This window comes from Phoca vitulina, unplaced genomic scaffold (assembly GCF_004348235.1).
Source record: "Phoca vitulina isolate PV1807 unplaced genomic scaffold, GSC_HSeal_1.0 scaffold11, whole genome shotgun sequence".
Taxonomy (NCBI): domain Eukaryota; kingdom Metazoa; phylum Chordata; class Mammalia; order Carnivora; family Phocidae; genus Phoca; species Phoca vitulina.
This window is the reverse complement of record NW_022589714.1, coordinates 20580066-20597582: the sequence shown is the minus strand read 5'-3', so window position 1 is coordinate 20597582 and position 17517 is coordinate 20580066.

The following is a 17517-nucleotide window of genomic DNA, read 5'->3' as shown; positions in this document are numbered from 1 at the left end:
TGCTACTTAGTTTATCAATATATTCCTTAGTCTTTTCTTCTTCTGCATTTCAATTATATTATTGATTATTGTTTCTGACATATCATGTTGTTTCTCCCTGAGGTATATGAAACCTTTAAAAATATATATTTTCATATTGCACCATACATAATCATTTCTCACATTGCTCTCATTGTATTACTTTCAATTATATTTTTAAAGATGGTCTTAATTACTCATTTGATTTTTTAGAATCAAGTCTTGTTCTTTCTACCTCCAATACATGCTCACATATTATCTCTTTAGTTATCAAATCCTTTCTTATATCATATACCTTTCTTTTAATCTCAGTCCCTTTATTCTTATGATTTTTGGTTTGTTATTATTTTTCAAGTTTCTTGAGGATGCCAAACAACTCTGTCATTATATTCTTCAGCCTTGAGTAGACTGTTTTTAGATGTATAACCTTCTTCAGAAACACTTAGGTATTATTCTTATCCTTTTATTTCACAGTAATTGCGTAGATACGAAGATAATTTTTTTTTTTGCTTATACTCCACTCAATGAAGATATAATTCAATGTATTTTCCAACATAGAGGCCTACATATTATTTGTAAGTCACTGTTCACCTGGAAGATAGTTCAGATCTTTCAGATATTCAGATCTAGGACAAGTTAAAGTACACATTTCTCAGCCAGGAGAAAAATCCTAAGGAAAATTTCCTTAATCCAACTTGATAAACCATATTGCAAGTGGTCTTTCCTCTAAGATTTTGGTGTAAGTGGAAGGTGAGAGAAGCTCTGAGTTTCAATTGGATGGTTCTTACAGCCCATTTAAGATTTTTTTATTAGTACTTGGGATGCATATTAATTGGTAGGATCGTGGTCACATCCTGTTCCTAAGGAAAAGTGAGAGAACAGGAAAGGAATTTCAACAATAGAATGTAAGTTAGCAATTACAACACAGATGAACTTTGAAAAGCAACACAGAGATTCCTATTACAAAAGACAAGGGTTTGTAATCAAATTTTCAATAGAAAAAAAAAATTCTTGTCTAAGAAGTCTCTTTCTTTTTTCTATCATTAACACTGGTGGGGAAAAAAAACACAAAAGAGAAAGAATATAGAAGAGAATATCTGTTGTCATCCTCTAGTTGCATAATAGATAAGAAAAAAAAGAAAATTTATATGAATAGATTAAGCACTGGTGTGGGAAATTCCAAACTCGACATGATTTTATCTGGGGATTTTACCCTAGTCTCCATCATCTCAATTTCCCTGTTAATAGAATAAGAACTTAACTAAAAATACAAGAATACTAATTTATATTCTTTAAAGTGCTTAATAGATACTGCAATAGTACTATGTAAATTTGGAAAAATGTTCTTTAATGTGCATGTCAATTAAAAAATACTTATTTTTCCTGATAGAAAAATATCTTAAAAGTTTTTAAAACTTAAAATTCTAGGGCGCCTGGGTGGCTCAGTCGTTAGGCGTCTGCCTTCGGCTCAGGTCATGGTCCCAGGGTCCTGGGATCGAGTCCCGCATCGGGCTCCCTGCTTGGCGGGAAGCCTGCTTCTCCCTCTCCCGCTCCCCCTGCTTGTGTTCCTGCCCTCGCTCTCTCTCTCTCTGTCAAATAAATAAATAAAATCTTTAAAAAAAATAAAATAAATAAAATAAAATAAAATAAAATAAAACTTAAAATTCTAGATTTCAAATATGACAGCTCTCTGTAAGCAACAGGGTGTCTATGAATACAAAATAAAAGTTGCTAAGGACTAGAAAGTACCCCTTGAATCAAACAAACCTAGATTTTGAAGTTTAGTTTCTTAAAGATGGTTGACCTGACCAAATTATACAATATTGATTCACATATTAACAGATATCTCTCCAACAGTTTTTCATCACTTCTACCATATTATTTCACCAAAAAGTTCATATATATTAAATTTGATAATAGTTATCCAAGATATTTTAAAAAGATGAAAGCTATCATTTGATATATAACTTGTTGCAGGTTTATTCAATGTTTTCATTCACTGAAGCTATGATCAAGAACTTAAGGATCAAAGCATAACTCAGTTTTACATGAGCCTCTGGCTTTATGGGGAATACTTCCAATTTAATAAGCTGTGATTCTGACCTAATGCACAGTTTTGGGTATTAGTATATGCCAGTTGGAATCACCCTGAAACTTAAAATGTCAGGAAAGCCACATTATAAATTATATCCTACATTACCTTATTAACACATTTCAGCCCATATATGTACATGGCTAAGGCAAAAGTGTGTCTATCACCAAGTCAAAAGCAAACCAAATTGGGGCACCTGGGTGGCTGTCAGTTGGGTGTCCAACTCTTGATTTTGGCTCAGGTCATGATCTCAGATTGTAAAATCAAGCCCTGCGTTGGGCTCTGTGCTCTGTGTGGAGTCTGCTTGGGATTCTCACTCTCCCTCTCCCTCTGCTCTTCCCTCACCCATCTCTGAAATAAGTAAGTAAGTAAATAAATAAATAAAATATTTAAAACAAACAAACAAGCAAAAAAACCCATAAGCAAACAAAATTAAAACAATGAGATACTACTACACACTACCCCATCACAATGACAACACCAAATGCTGGTGAGGATATGGAACAATAAGGACTCTTATTTACTGCTGTTGGTAATGAAAAATGGCACAGCCACTTTGGAAGACAGCTTGGCAGTTTCCTCACAAAACTAAGCCACTCTTACCACAGAATCCAGCAATTTCACTTTTGGTATCTTCCTAAAGGAGTTGAAAACTCATGCCCACACAATGGCTTGTATACCTCTGTAGCATCATTTTTCATAATTGCCAAAACTTGGAAGCAATCAAGTTTTGGTAGGGGAATGGATAAATAAACCGTGGTACATCCAGACAATGGAATATTATTCAGCACTCCTTGGTAGGAGAATGGATAAATAAACCATGGTACATCTAGACAATGAAATATTATTCAGCACTAAAAAGAAATGAATTATCAAGCCATAAAAGACATGGAGGAAACCTAAGTGCATATTACTAAATGAAAGAAGCCAATCTGTGAAGGCTACTTGCAGTAAGATTCCCACTATATGACATTCTGCAAAAAGCAGAACTATGGAAATAAAAACATCAGTGGTTGCCAAGAGTTGGCAGTGGAAGCAGCGTTGCATAAGTGGAACATAGAGGCTTTTAAGGGCAATAAAAAATGCTCTGTATGGTTCTGTATGGTGGATACATGTTATTATACATTTGCCCAAACTCATAGAATGTACAACACCAAGAGTGAGCCCTAATGTAAACTATGGACTATAGGGAACTTTAACGCCTCAATTATATCAATGGATAGATAATCCAGATAGAAAATCAATAAGGAAACATTGGCTTTAAACAACACAGTAGGCCAAATAGATTTAAAAGATATATGCAGAACATTCCGTCCAAAAGCAACAGAATACACATTCTTCTCAGCTATATGTGGAATATTCTCCTGGACAAATCACATGCTAGACAACAAAGTAAATCTCAGTAAATTCAAGAAAATTTAAATCATATCAAGCATGTTTTCTGACCATAATGGTATGAAACTAGAAATCAATTACAAGAAGAAAACTGGAGGAAATTATAAATAACGGAGATTAAACAACATGTCACTGAACAACTACTGCATTATAAAAAAAAATCAAAGAAGAAAATACCTAGAGTTAAATTAAACAGAAATACAACATAGCCAAATCTATGGAATGCAGTGAAAACAGTTCTAAGAAAGAAGGTTATAGCAATGTATATTCTATAAGCTTGGACAAATGTTTCTTGAGGCAAACTCAAGAAACAAGAGAAATCTCAAACAATTTAACTATACACATTAAGCAACTAGAAAAAGAAGAACCAAGTCCATAGTAGAAGGAAGGACATAATAAAGCTCAGATCAGAAATAAATGAAATAGAGACTAAAAAGACAATAGAAAAGATCAGTGAAACTAAGAGCCAGTTCTTTGAAAAGATAAAAAAAATTGGGAAATCTTTAGCTAAATTCACCTACAAAAAAAAATAAAAGAGGGCCCAGATAGATAAAATTAGAAATGAAAGAGGATAATTTACAATTGATAACATAGAAATACAAAGAAACATCAGAGACTACTATGAACAAGAATATGTCAACAAATTGGACAGCCCGTTGGACAACAAATTTGATAACCAAAGCTATAGTAATCAAAATAGTACAAATTGTCATAAAAACAGACACATTGGTCAATGGAACAGAATAGAGAGCTCAGAAATAAACCCTCACATTTGTGGTCAATTGGGAGACAAGAGTATACATTGATGAAAGAACAGTTTTTTTAAATAAATGGTGTTGACAAAACTGGACCATTATATTACATTATACACAAAAATGAACTCAAAAAGGAATAAAGACTTGAATTTAAGACCTAAAACTATAAAACCCATCAAAAAACAAAACAAAACAAAACAGGTGGTAAGTAAATTGACATTTGTGTAAGAAATGTTTTTTTGGATCTAATTCCAAAGACAAGGAAAACAAAAGCTATGTTAACAAGTAGGGCTACATCAAACTGAAAAGCCTCTGAACAGTGAAGGAAACCATCAACAAAATGAAAAGGCAATCAACTGAATCAGAGAAAATATTTGCAAAACATATATTGGATAAGGGGTTAATATCCAAAATATATAAAGAACTTACAAAACTCAATAACAACAACAGTAACAAAAAAAAAGCAGATAAAAATGGACAGATGATATGAATAAAAGTTTTTCCAAGGAAGACACACATATGGCCAATAGACACATGAAAAGATGTTCAACATCACTCATTATCAGGAAAATGCAAATCAAAACCACAGTGAAATATCACCTCACACCAGTCACAATGGCTAGTATCAAAAAGACAAGAAGTGACAAGTGTTGGTGAGGATGTAGAGAAAAGGAAACCCTCATGCACTGTTGGTGGGAATGTAAATTGATGTAACCACTACGGGAAACACTATGAAGTTTCCTCAACAAATTTAAAAAAGAATTATCATATGATCCAGCAATTCCATTACTAGGTGTCTATCCAAAGAAAATGAAAACACTAATTTGAAAATATATATGCACCCCATGTTCATTTCAGCATTATTTGCAATAGCCAAGATATCAAGAATAGAAACAATCTATGTGTCTATCAATGGATAAATAAAGAAGATGTACACACACACACACACACACACACTAGAATACAAATCAGCCATTAAAAAGAGGAAATCCTGCCATTTGTGATAACATGGATGGGCCTTGAGGGTACTATGCTAAGTGAAATAAGTCAGAGGAAGACAAATACTGCATGACTTCATTTATATGTGTAATTTAAAAACAAACAAAAAACAAAACAAAACCCATAATCACAGATACAGAGTAGAGACTGGTGGTTTCCATAGGGGAACAGTTTGGGTTGGGGGTGAAATGAGTGAAGGGGGTCAAGAAGTACAAACTTCCAGTTATGAAATAATTAAGTCATGGGTATATAATCCACAACACAGAGAATAGGGTTAATAAAATTGTATTAATTTCATATGGTGACAGATGGTGACTAGACTTATTGTAGAGATCATTTCACAACATATAAACGTATACAAACATTGAATCAATACATTGTACACCTGAAACTAATAAAATATTGTGTATCAATTATACTTCAATAAAAAAGAGTAGATAGAAACAATAAAAATGAATTATTCTAAAGACACACAATCCTAATTCGTGCTTGTTATTCTATGTCTTAAAGCTTTCTCATAATAGAAATTTTCATGCGCAAGAGAGATTATGCATTGTTGAGCCCTCATTAGGGTTCATAAAACCTAAGATAAAACTTGTAGAAAATTTTTAAACTTACAAAATTAAAAATATGTCATTTCTTCCTATGCTCATAAATATTCTACCTTCTTAAAAAATTCATGTTTTTTCTGCCAGACTTGTGCAATTCTAGCTGAGGTCCTGCTGTGTAGAGCATGTCAAAATCCTTTCAGCTAATAAATACATCTGGCTTCATAAACACAGTTTTGTTTTTTCAGTGAATATTATGCATTTGTCCAAGTCTGCATTTTTAAAGAAGTGCCCAAGACCTATTATTGCCAAAAAAACCCCAAAAACGAAAAAATGCAAATTCACTTTCCTATATCAAAATGCTTTTTAAAGTACATCTGTATTCACATATTCTTTGTGTTGAAGACTTAAAATCCTTTACACATATAGCTAAATACACAAAGATAATAGCATATAGAAAGAACACTGGTCTTTCAACTATTGTGTTTCTCATCTGATTAGTTAGCAATTTGTACAATTACACCTAAATGGATACAATGCTAATATCACTGCTTATTTTATTATAGCAGTAAAATAGGTCCAGTGCTATCTGCCCTGCTTGTTTATAATATTACTCATATACAATTTTATGTATATTCTATTTCAATTTCCCAGCTTGATTAGCTAACAATCTGCACTAAAACATTCAAGGTAAAATGGAAAGCTAATTGCATAGAGAATTTTAAGCTCATTTGCACACAACAGGATTTATTAGTGCCAATGAAGGTAAAAAACAGTATGACTTCTCTTGTATCCTCACTAATTCCCCCTGCTAATTCAAAACATCCACAGAGAACCTAAATGGGGCAGAACATAGAAATAGCATTTTTTAAGAGCAGTGTTTGGAGTGAAGAAAATGTTCCTTGGGTCTCTGTATAGGTTATGAGTTGCCTTTATTCTGGATTATTGCCTGAATTTTAGAATGCTGCATCAAATGATGTAGAAAAAGATAAAGCTTCTTTATGTTAAGGACCGATTTCCATTCACTGCAATCTCTTTCTATTAGGTTTCTCTCCCTTACTCCCACTAACTGACTGATACCAATTACAGGATATCAAAAAAGGAACCCAGGTGATAAAAGGCTCAAACTATATAACACAGGTTAGTAGCATAAAAATCTGCTATCCTAGAGTGGAAAATAGAAAATATGAAACTGAAATTTTCTTAAATAAGGTAAACTGGGCCCAAACTGAAATTTTTAAATTCTGAATGCATCTCAAAAAATGAATGTAAAATATATAATATTTTAGCCCAAAGTACTATTGATTTATAAAATTTCAAAGCTAGCTGTGACAACTATTTATGGACTTAGAAGTTAATAAATTCAAAGTACATTTAAAATGATAAAAATTTTCTGGTAGATATTCCATAAAAGGAAGTCTGAAACTTTTGTCAATGATCTAGTTAAAAGTTAAAGAAGAAAATAAACAAAAATGCCGATGTTCATTCTTAGCCTGGAATGAAATTAATAATCTTATTGCTTTTAAAATGAAGCATTTCTATCAGGGTATTAAGGCATATGACTTTATTTACCCTGTCTATTTGGGGAGGAATAACCATATCATTTTTCTCCTCACCACTGCCCTTATAAACCTTCCCTCTACATTCATTTTTCTCTGTCCCTGGATGAAATCCCAGTCATTTACCATTTTTAAGAAGTAAATAAATTGTCTCCTTTTTTTGATAAAGAATATGTAGTGTCAAACTTGTAGACTTTTCTCCAATTTAGTACTTCTCTGCTCTGCTGTAGTCCACTTTATTCTTGTACACCTGTGGGTGGAGTGGGTGCTGAGAGCCCTTCTCTCTTTCTCCTTCAGTCTCTTCCTCCGTCAAGAACTGCCATATTGACTCCTGCAGTGGTTTCTTCTGGGTGTGGAGATCCTAGTGTTTGTCTCCAGCACTGGGGGAGGAAGGGATGTTTGTCTGGGGGCCTTTTCCCCTCTTCCTCTTTTACAGTTCTTTGAAGCAAACCATGCTTCCTCTGACCCCTCATAATTTCTCTTTCTGCTACCTGGTTTCTGAAATTCCTCTCTGGTGAACTCACTTGTCCCTTCTACTGTCCTTCTGGGCAGAATTCCATTCAGGGTGGCTTGGTGCAGCTGCCTGCTCTGGGAACACATCGTGCTTATGTTGGATATGAATGGAACCTGGCATTGCCTTTTACTCTGAAAATAGCCATCTTTACTTGGCTATGTCAGGGTGGCTTGTTAACTACTGGCTCTAGACTTCCAATTTTCCAGGATGTGTCAGATACCAGTCCCTCACACTTCAGGGAATATATATCAGGTTCTCTAGGTGATCCTCTTGGACCCCTGAAGTGAGAGAGGATTACTCACCCACCCCTCTTGTGAAAGTTTTGCAAATGAACCTAAAACTATCTTACTCCAAAGAAAGTACTACTCTTGGCTCTTCAACTGCTCAATTAATACTTTGCTTTATTTTATATAGACTCAAGGTCATTCATGGGCTAATGCTGACTAAATTAATTTCACAATCTTCTGTCAAGACCAACCTACATATTCTAGTATATCGCATCAAGATGTAGGTAGCTGGTTCCTACTGTATTTTTCTTTAGAAACTCAACTCTAAGTACATAAGAAAGTTTACATTGTTGGATTTATCTTTCTGTCTCTCACACAAAGTCACAAAGTAGACCAGATTTGTTGACCACTAGATTCTTTATGTATCTGTAAGCTTTCACACAGAGGCAATAGCAACAGAATTGTCATCTTCAACCACAGATTTATATTTCTAAATCTTTAAAAGATTTTGCCATTTATCTGAAAATTTCCTATAAGGTTGTGTTTTTCTGCATTTTTTTTACCTTAATGTGCAGAAAACCCAGCACCTCTTCCTTTATTGTAACACAATCACATGTAAAATATGCCTATTTAAAATACAGGACACAAACTGTTCAGGCATTAGCATATGGCATGACTGTCCTCTCTGGACAGTTGCTAAAAGTCTAGTGTTACAACTGAGGTTAGATTTTGAAGGTATTGGATGGTATTACATGCATGTACACAGAATGCACAATTCCTTTTCTGACAATCACCCCTTCCTGACCTCCTGTGACTTTCCAAATAAATAAATCTCTAAGAAGTGAGGAGCTTAGTGGGAAAGCAGCATTACTTCACTAAGTACTGCACACATTAAAGTTCATAATACTACATCCACACCCATATTTGGCTTAGGTTCAAGTCGGACTGGGCCTAGATCTAAAACTTAGGAGTACTGTTGAGGCATACTTGTGGGGCTGGGGAAGGGAGAGACAAAATGATAGACACATATAGAGAAGAGGGAAGGGAATGCTTTAGCTAGTATTGGATGGGTTATTCTATTATAACAAATACCCACACAATGTCGGTGACTTAATATATGCATCAGCATGTGGGTTCTGCTCGTTGTCAACACTCAGAAACTCAAGGCAGGAAAAACAGAATGCAGCAAATTGCATACTGTCTTCTCAGTTTCCCCAGAAAGCACACACACTACTCAGACTGAATTTTATTAACTAAGGGAAATTATATACCTATACTTAACTTCAAAGGGGACAGAATAATACTATTCTACCTGTTCCTAGATAGAGAAAAGAATCAGAATATTTGGAAAACTCCCTAATAACCTCCATAAATTCATTAACCCAACCAGCTGTAAGGATCAAGAGAGGTGGACTAATGGGGGTATTTTTTTTAAAGACTAGCAACAACAACTGCATTCATTTTCAGAGCATGGTATAATGCAGTGGTTCTCAAAGCATGGTCCGTCGGCCCCTGATAGTCTCCAAAACCCAAAACATTGTTTATAAGAATACTAGTATGTTATTTGACTTTTTCACTTCCATTCTTTCATGAATTTACAATGGAAATTTCCAGAAGTTACATGACATGTCACATAGCAATAAATTAGCTCCAGCTTCTCTCTGTTGAACCAGAAATTAAAGACATTTACAAAAATATACAAAATGCCACTCTTCTCACTAAATCTTTTGTCTTCAAAATATAGTTACTTTTCATGTTTATTTTAACATATAATGGCTTTATTATTATTATTTTAAATAAATTAATAAACAACTAACCTAAGGGCCAGAGCTCCCCATGGGCTCGGCTGGACGTTTGTTATTGCTGTGTTGCAGTTAAAGTTCTTCCTCTGCCCAATCTTCTTTCATTCTGTCCTCCATAGGTGTTTTCAAGAACACTTCTCTTCAAAACTCTTGCATGCAGATCTTGGTCTCAGAGTCTGTTTCCTAGTCACTCCATTTCAGATAGTTGGTGCTAGCAGTGATCCAAGGAAATTGACTCTAAAATTAGATTGTAGGGCTCTATAGCCCACTGGCCAATAGCCCACTGGCCAATGGGCAGTGAGGGTCCTAACACTGGTGGGAAGCGAACACTAATACCACCTGTTAAGCAGTAATAGTGCATTTGTTAATAGTTACACTAGTGGTGAATCAGAAGAGGATATCAAGAGTGTACTGATGAATGATGTGTACCAGACATTTGGGGAAGGTAGGGTAAATAATAATATGAGAATTAGAGAACTAAACTGCTTTTTCTGGAAACAATGATTTGGAGGAAGATAATAAAAGACTAAGAGTGATTAATCACCAACTAACTGCAAAGGATGAAAACAAGAGGACCTTGGGGGTATATAAAGAGAGTTCATAATTTCAATACTTACAGAGAAAAGGCAGAACAAGTTGATGATAAACCCAGAGTGCAATCATAAGAGTAGCAGAGCCTGGGAAGATGTTAAATGTTAAGGTCAGGAGGCTCCTACTCCAATGTCAGGACCCTGTAGGGAAGAAATGGGATCCTGAGATATTATGAATTTAAAAACCTTGAATCTTCAGATTCTCCTGAATTTTCTTACAGTAACCCAATTGCAGCTGTTATGCTAAATGTAATATCTTTACTAGAGCAAATTAACATTATCTCAGGAACATGTCTTGTGCCCACTGGTCTGACAGAAATATTCTTTTATATACTAACGAAAAGGAGGATTAGAAGCGTTTTACATAAATTTGGAATGGTTACATGAACATTTATGGTTTTGCTAAATTAACTCTCCTACCCTCTGTCAAAATATAGTCCCTAGGAACCTAGGCCATCTGGAAATTCCATAAAATATTATATTGGTCCATATTACAGATAACAATAGGAATGACCAAGCAAGAAGTTGCACAAGCCATAAAAAAACAAGTTGACAAATTGGAATTCATCAAAATTATAAATATCTAGTCTTTAAATGTTGATGGTAAGAAAATGGAAAGACAGGGGGTGCCTGGGTGGCTCAGTCGTTAAGCGTCTGCCTTCGGCTCGGGTCATGATCCCAGGGTCCTGGGATCGAGCCCCGCATCGGGCTCCCTGCTCCGCGGGAAGCCTGCTTCTCCCTCTCCTGCTCCCCCTGCTTGTGTTCCCTCTCTCGCTGTGTCTCTCTCTGTCAAATAAATAAATAAAATCTTTAAAAAAAAAAAAAAAGAAAATGAAAAGACAAGCCGCTAACTGTGAGAAAATATTGGCAAATCATATATCTGATAAAGGACTTGTATCTAGGATAAAGAATTCCCAAAATCAATAATAAGAAAAACACTCATTTTAAAAAATGGACAAAAAATTTGAACACTTAATCAAAGAAGATATAGGGTATGGGACTAAGATGAAAAACAATTCAACATCATTAGTACCACAGTTAGATATCACTACTCACTAATTGCCATCCACAGGCTTATGGATAAAGAAACAGAGTCACAGAGACTAACTTGTTTATACTGTCTCAGTCAAGAGCAGAAGAGTTAGGACTCAAACCTAGACCTGTCTGACTTCAAAAAAGTGACTCCTCCTCCCACACCATATAACACACTAGAGAGGGCGGAGCTGTTCAACAATATTTTCATGCTTTACAGGGAGTTGTTTTGAAATTAGCAACTGTGGCTTTGCATACATCCATACACACAAAATCAATAAACTTCACTCTCATCAACTTTTTAACAAGTCATTGACTTTTTAATAATTTTTCTCTAGTGGGTCTTTAAGTGCTTTTCAACATTTATAGGAGCCATGTGCTACATTTAAAATTATATGAGGCAGTATCACATAGTGGCTAAGAGTTTAAGGAGTCAGTTTTCTAACTAAGTTGGAATCGATTGATGTAAGAAGAATCAAAGGACCTGAGATTTCTCTTGTCTATTCTGGAAGACCCCACCCCAATCACATATCCACTTCATTTAATAAATCATGTTATCGTATTGGAACTTTCAGGAAAGAGATTAAGTAATGCCTCATCAATCTCTCAAAACTACTAAACTGCTTTATATTTCAGTTTCAATCTAACCCTTCAGATTTTATATTTTAATTCCACTTCATGCCCTTTCCAGTACCAATCCTGCAGACTTTCTGATGGGTAGAACATACAATTACTTTTATATAAACAAAAAAGTGGCTTGAAAAATCTCCTTCTGGATTAAATGACCTTAGAGAAATCCAGTACTTGGACTGATAGCTATAGGAGTTCAAATCTAGACACCAGCTACCTGGGAGACATTTGAGAACATTTCTCAATCTCTGTCAATCTTGGTTTGCTTACTTTTTTTTTTTTTAAGATTTTATTTATTTTTCAACAGAGAGAGAGACAGCAAGAGAGGGAACACAAGCAGGGGGAGTGGGAAAGGGAGAAGAAGTCTTCCCCCCCGAGCAGGGAGCCCGATGTGGGACTCGACCCCAGGACCCTGGGATCATGACCTGAGCTGAAGGCAGACGCTTAACGACTGAGCCACACAGGTGCCCTGTTTGCTTACTTCTTAAATGAGAATACTAATACCTATATCTTAGGATAGTATGAATTAAATTAATTCAAGACACTGGTTTGCAAAATTAATTTTTTTAAAAAGTGGAAACATTTACATTTTATATGCATCAGAAGAAAGCACTTCTATTTTAAAAGACCACTTTTTAAGGTTGCAAATCCTTTAAAAGAAGATAGAAAAGAAAGATCATTCTGGGTCAGTTAGGCATTTGAAAAGATTTAGGATATGCAAATGCAGACTTTTCGCTGAATTTAGGAACTGGAGCTAGACTGAGGTGAACTGTTCTGTAAAGTGATCCCAGCACCATTAGGTGGGAGAAGGAGCAGTAAGAGAGAAATGGAGAATAAAAACAGAGCTAAAAACCTGGGCTTATTCCAGAAAAGTTGAGACTGTCATTATGAGTGATAGCCCCAGTGGTGGCATAGCCAAAAAGACTTCAAAGAACAGAGATGTGTAATGTGTGATTTTTTTTTTTTTTTGCCATTTTTATGAAGATTAGTTAAGTATAAGCTTTTCCCAGTGTTCTTATATTTTATTTATTTTTTCACCATGATAAATGTACTCTTTAATCCCCATCATGTATTTCACCAATCCCCCCACCTACCTCCCCTCTCGTAACCATCAATTTGTTCTCTATAATTAAGAGTCTGTTTCTTGCTTTCTCTCTCTTTTTCTTCTTTTGCTCTTAGTTTTATTTCTTAAATTCCACATATGAGTGAGATCATATGGTGTTTGTCTTTCTTTGACTTATTTATTTCGTTTAGTGTTATAATTTCTAACTCTATCCATGTTGTTACAAATGGGAAGATTTCATTATTTTTTATGGCTGAATAATGTTCCATTGTGTATATATATATATATCACTTCTTCTTTATCCATTCATCTATCCATGAACACTTGGGTTGCCTCTATAGTTTGGCAATTGTAAATAATGCTGCAATAAACATAGGGGTGCATGTATCCCTTTGAATTAGTGTTTTTGTATTTTGGGGGTTAATACCCAGTAGTACAATTACTAGAATGTAGGGTGGATCAAGTTTTAATTTTTTGAGGAACCTCTATACTGTCTTCTATAGTGGCTCCACCAGTTTGTATTCCCACCAACAGTGCATGAGGATTCCTTTTTCTCTACGTTCTTCCCAACACTTGTGATTTCTGGTGTATTTGATTCTAACCATTCTGACAGGTGTGAGGCAATATCTTATTGTGGTTTTGAGTTCCATTTCCCTGATGACAAGTGATGGTGAACATCTTTTCATGTATCTGTTGGTTATCTGGATGTCTTCTTTGGACAAATGTCTGTTCATGGCTTCTGCCCATTTTTAAATTGGATTATTTGTTTCATGGGTGTTGAGTTGTATCAGTTCTTTATATGTTTTGGATACTGACACTTTATTGAATATGTCATTTGCAAAAATCTTCTCCCATTCTGTAGGGTGCCTTTTAGTTTTGTTGATTGTTTCCTTTGCTATATAGAAGCTTTTTACTTTGATCTAGTCCCAATAGCTTATTTGTGCTTTTATTTCTCTTGTCTCAGGAGACATATCTAGAAAGATGTTATGGCTGATATCAGAGAAATTACTGCCTGTGCTCTGTTTCAGTTCTCGTATTTAGGTTCTTAATCCATTTTGAGTTTGTTTTTGTGTATGGTGTAAGAAAATGGTCCAGTTTAATTCTTTTACATGTAGCTGACCAGTTTCCCAACACCATTTGTTGAAGAGACTGTTGTTGTTTTTCCCATTTTATATTCATTCCTCATTTGTTGAAGATTGACCATAGAGTTGTGGGTTTATTTCTGGGTTTTCTGTTCTGTGCCATTGATCTACATGTCTATTTTTGTGCCAGTACCATACTGTTTTGATTACTATAGCTTTGTAATATAACTTGAAGTCTGGAATTGTGATACCTCCAGTTTTGCTTTTCTTTTTCAAGATTGCTGTGGCTATTCAGGGTCTTTTGTGGTTCTATACAAGTTTTAGGATTATTTGTTCTAGTTCTGTGAAAAATGCTATAGTATTTTGATAAGGATTGCATTTAATGTGTAGATTGATTTGGGTTGTATAGACATTTTAATAATATTTGTTCTTCCAATCCATGTGCATGGAATGTCTTTCCCTTTGTGTCATCTTCAATTTCTTTCATCAGTGTTTTGTAGTTTTCAGAGTACAATTCTTTCACCTCTTTGTCTAAGTTTGTTCCTTGGTATTTTCTTGTTTTTGGTACAATTGTAAATGGGATTATTTTCTTAATTTCTCTTCCTAGTGTTTCATTACTGGTGTGTAGAAATGCAACAGATTTCTGTACATTAATTTTTTATCCTGCAACTTTGCTGAATTCATTTATCAGCTCTAGTAGTTCTTCAGTGGAGTCTTTGGGGTTTTCTATATATACTATCATGTCATCTGTAAATAGTGAGAGTTTTACTTCTTCCTTACCAATTTGGATGCTTTTTATTTCTTTATGTTGTCTAATTTCTGTGGCTAGGACTTCTAGTACTATGTTGAATAAACATGGTGAGAGTTGATATCCTTGTCTTATTCCTTATATCCTTGTCTATTTCCTTAGGGAAAAAGCTCTCAGCTTTTCACCATTGAGTATGATGTTGGCTGTGGGTTTTTTACATATTGCCTTTATTATGTTGAGGTATATTCCCTCTAGACCAGTGATCCTATATTTTTAAGTATAATTAACATTTAGAGGATACAGGTGTGGGTGATTTGGGGACTCAGTTATGGGACTGATACAGAAGAACATGTTGTCACCTTTTGGGTCAGTTTGAGCTAAAGGTAAAGGAAGAGCAATAAGTCATAACAAAGAATAAAAAACAGGTAGAAAATCAGAGCTAATGAGGACAATGACAGTGAAAGTTCTCTAGGTATTTTTTGACATCTTGGGGAAGGAATGTGAAATGCTATAAAGGTCATGTTTACCCTATCTAATATTTGTGATATTACAATATATTAATGGAATATATTCATAACTTTTTGTTTATACTTTCCTGCCTTGATGGTTCCTTTTCTAGTAAAGAGTTTAAGACAGAAAAGAAAATCTAGACCATTACAAATAAGACCATTTACTTAATTCTGAGGAAAAAAAAAAAAGCACAGTACACCTGATAAGGATATTAAAATAAAGGATATCCTGGACCTCTTATCAAGATCTAGTGTTATCTTTCTTCAGGCCACTTTCCTGTCTCCCAGATACTTTTTGTGTCCCCCAGCTACAGTCAGAATGTGATCTCTAAAGTCTTGTAGAATATATTGATTCCTATTCTCCTTCATGACAGATAAAACCTTCTGTAGCCATTACAGTGTGGTCCCTTCACATAGAACTCAGTTTTGCTGAAGGCGAGCAGTCTTTTACTTCCAGTCCAATAGAGATTTTGTGTGTGAGTCTTTAAAATAATGCTTTTATTTCCTTGAGTTTCCGCTGGGCTGCAGTTGTTTTATTGGTTCTCAGATGATTTATGTATTTTCAGTGTACAAGTGCTTAGAGGCTAAGATATATGGGGGTATTTTTACAGTAAAATTTGAAAAATAGTTCAAGGCTTGAAAAAGCAAAGCTTATTAGGTGCTCAAAATTAAAATGAATGCTTTCTCTGCCATGCTATTTTTTGCAAGGGACAAAATAAGACATGTGAAGATAATGTTTCTGATATTCTATTTTTTTTTTTTGCTCCCTTTCCACAGCATATCAATGTCTAAGATAAATATTAAGTCATTTGCTATAAGATATCTGGATATTTTAGAAGAGAATAATCCTGAAAGTTGTAATCCTCAAACTGAGGTACACAAATCTTGGGATACCTAGGCTTTAATTCTTTAAGTGCTATAGATAAATGTGTCAACATGCCAATGTGACTAATACACATACACTTTCTTATGGCATTTCTTGATTTCCAAGAATCCACTAATATTTTAACCCATTTTTATATGGTTATTATCATTATGTTAAAAATAATTCTCCACACATTGCATACTTCTGTACTTTGAACAATGTGGAGGGGCTGGAATTGACATGTTAATGCTCTAGCAGGGCATCTTTCTATCTACAGTGGATGGAAAAGGCATCCTCCCATGCCACATACTATTAAAAAGAATAGATAAAACCTATTTTTCCTAAAACTCATTTTTTAATACATTCTAAGATAATAAAGTGTTACTGATATTTCCAATCTTATCAGTTTTGTGGCTATATGTTAATCTCCCATAAAACTTAAGTAATCCTCCAAAAGTTCCTGATGTTGATGATGCTCATGAAGATTAATTACTGTTTATGGAGGTTACATGCATGTTTATTTAAGTATATATAAATTATATCTGGCATAAAAATCACAGTTAAAAAATTGGGGGTGAAGTATTCTTATTTGGAACAAGCTAAAGAAAAAGACTAGCTTTCTTGTCTGAACTATTACTAGCTGAAGTCTTTTGACAAAATGAGTATTGAATAGCACTGAGTGGTGGAGAAGTGTTCTGGAAAGGACTGAGGTCAAACATGAGTTGCTGATGCACCTTATTACTCTCAGTAATAGATACGACTTCTAATGTTGGTTCATAACCTGTATGAAAATGATTAAAATAAGCATTCAGGCAATCAGCACCAGTTTTGATGAGGTAGCAGGGGCAATGAATAGAAAGGGAAAAGGACAGCATCATTATTGGGCCCTGATGAACATGGATATGAAAGAGGTGAGTAGGAAAAAAAAAAAAAAACAGTGAAAGTAACTGAATGTAAGCCAGAGATGTAGGGGAAAAACAGAAGCAAATATTTTAAGGCAGTGAAGGAATGGGAGATTTTAGAGAAGACAACACAGACGCCATGATGGAGAGGCTGATTTCTTTTTTTTTTTTTTTTTTTTTTTTTTTT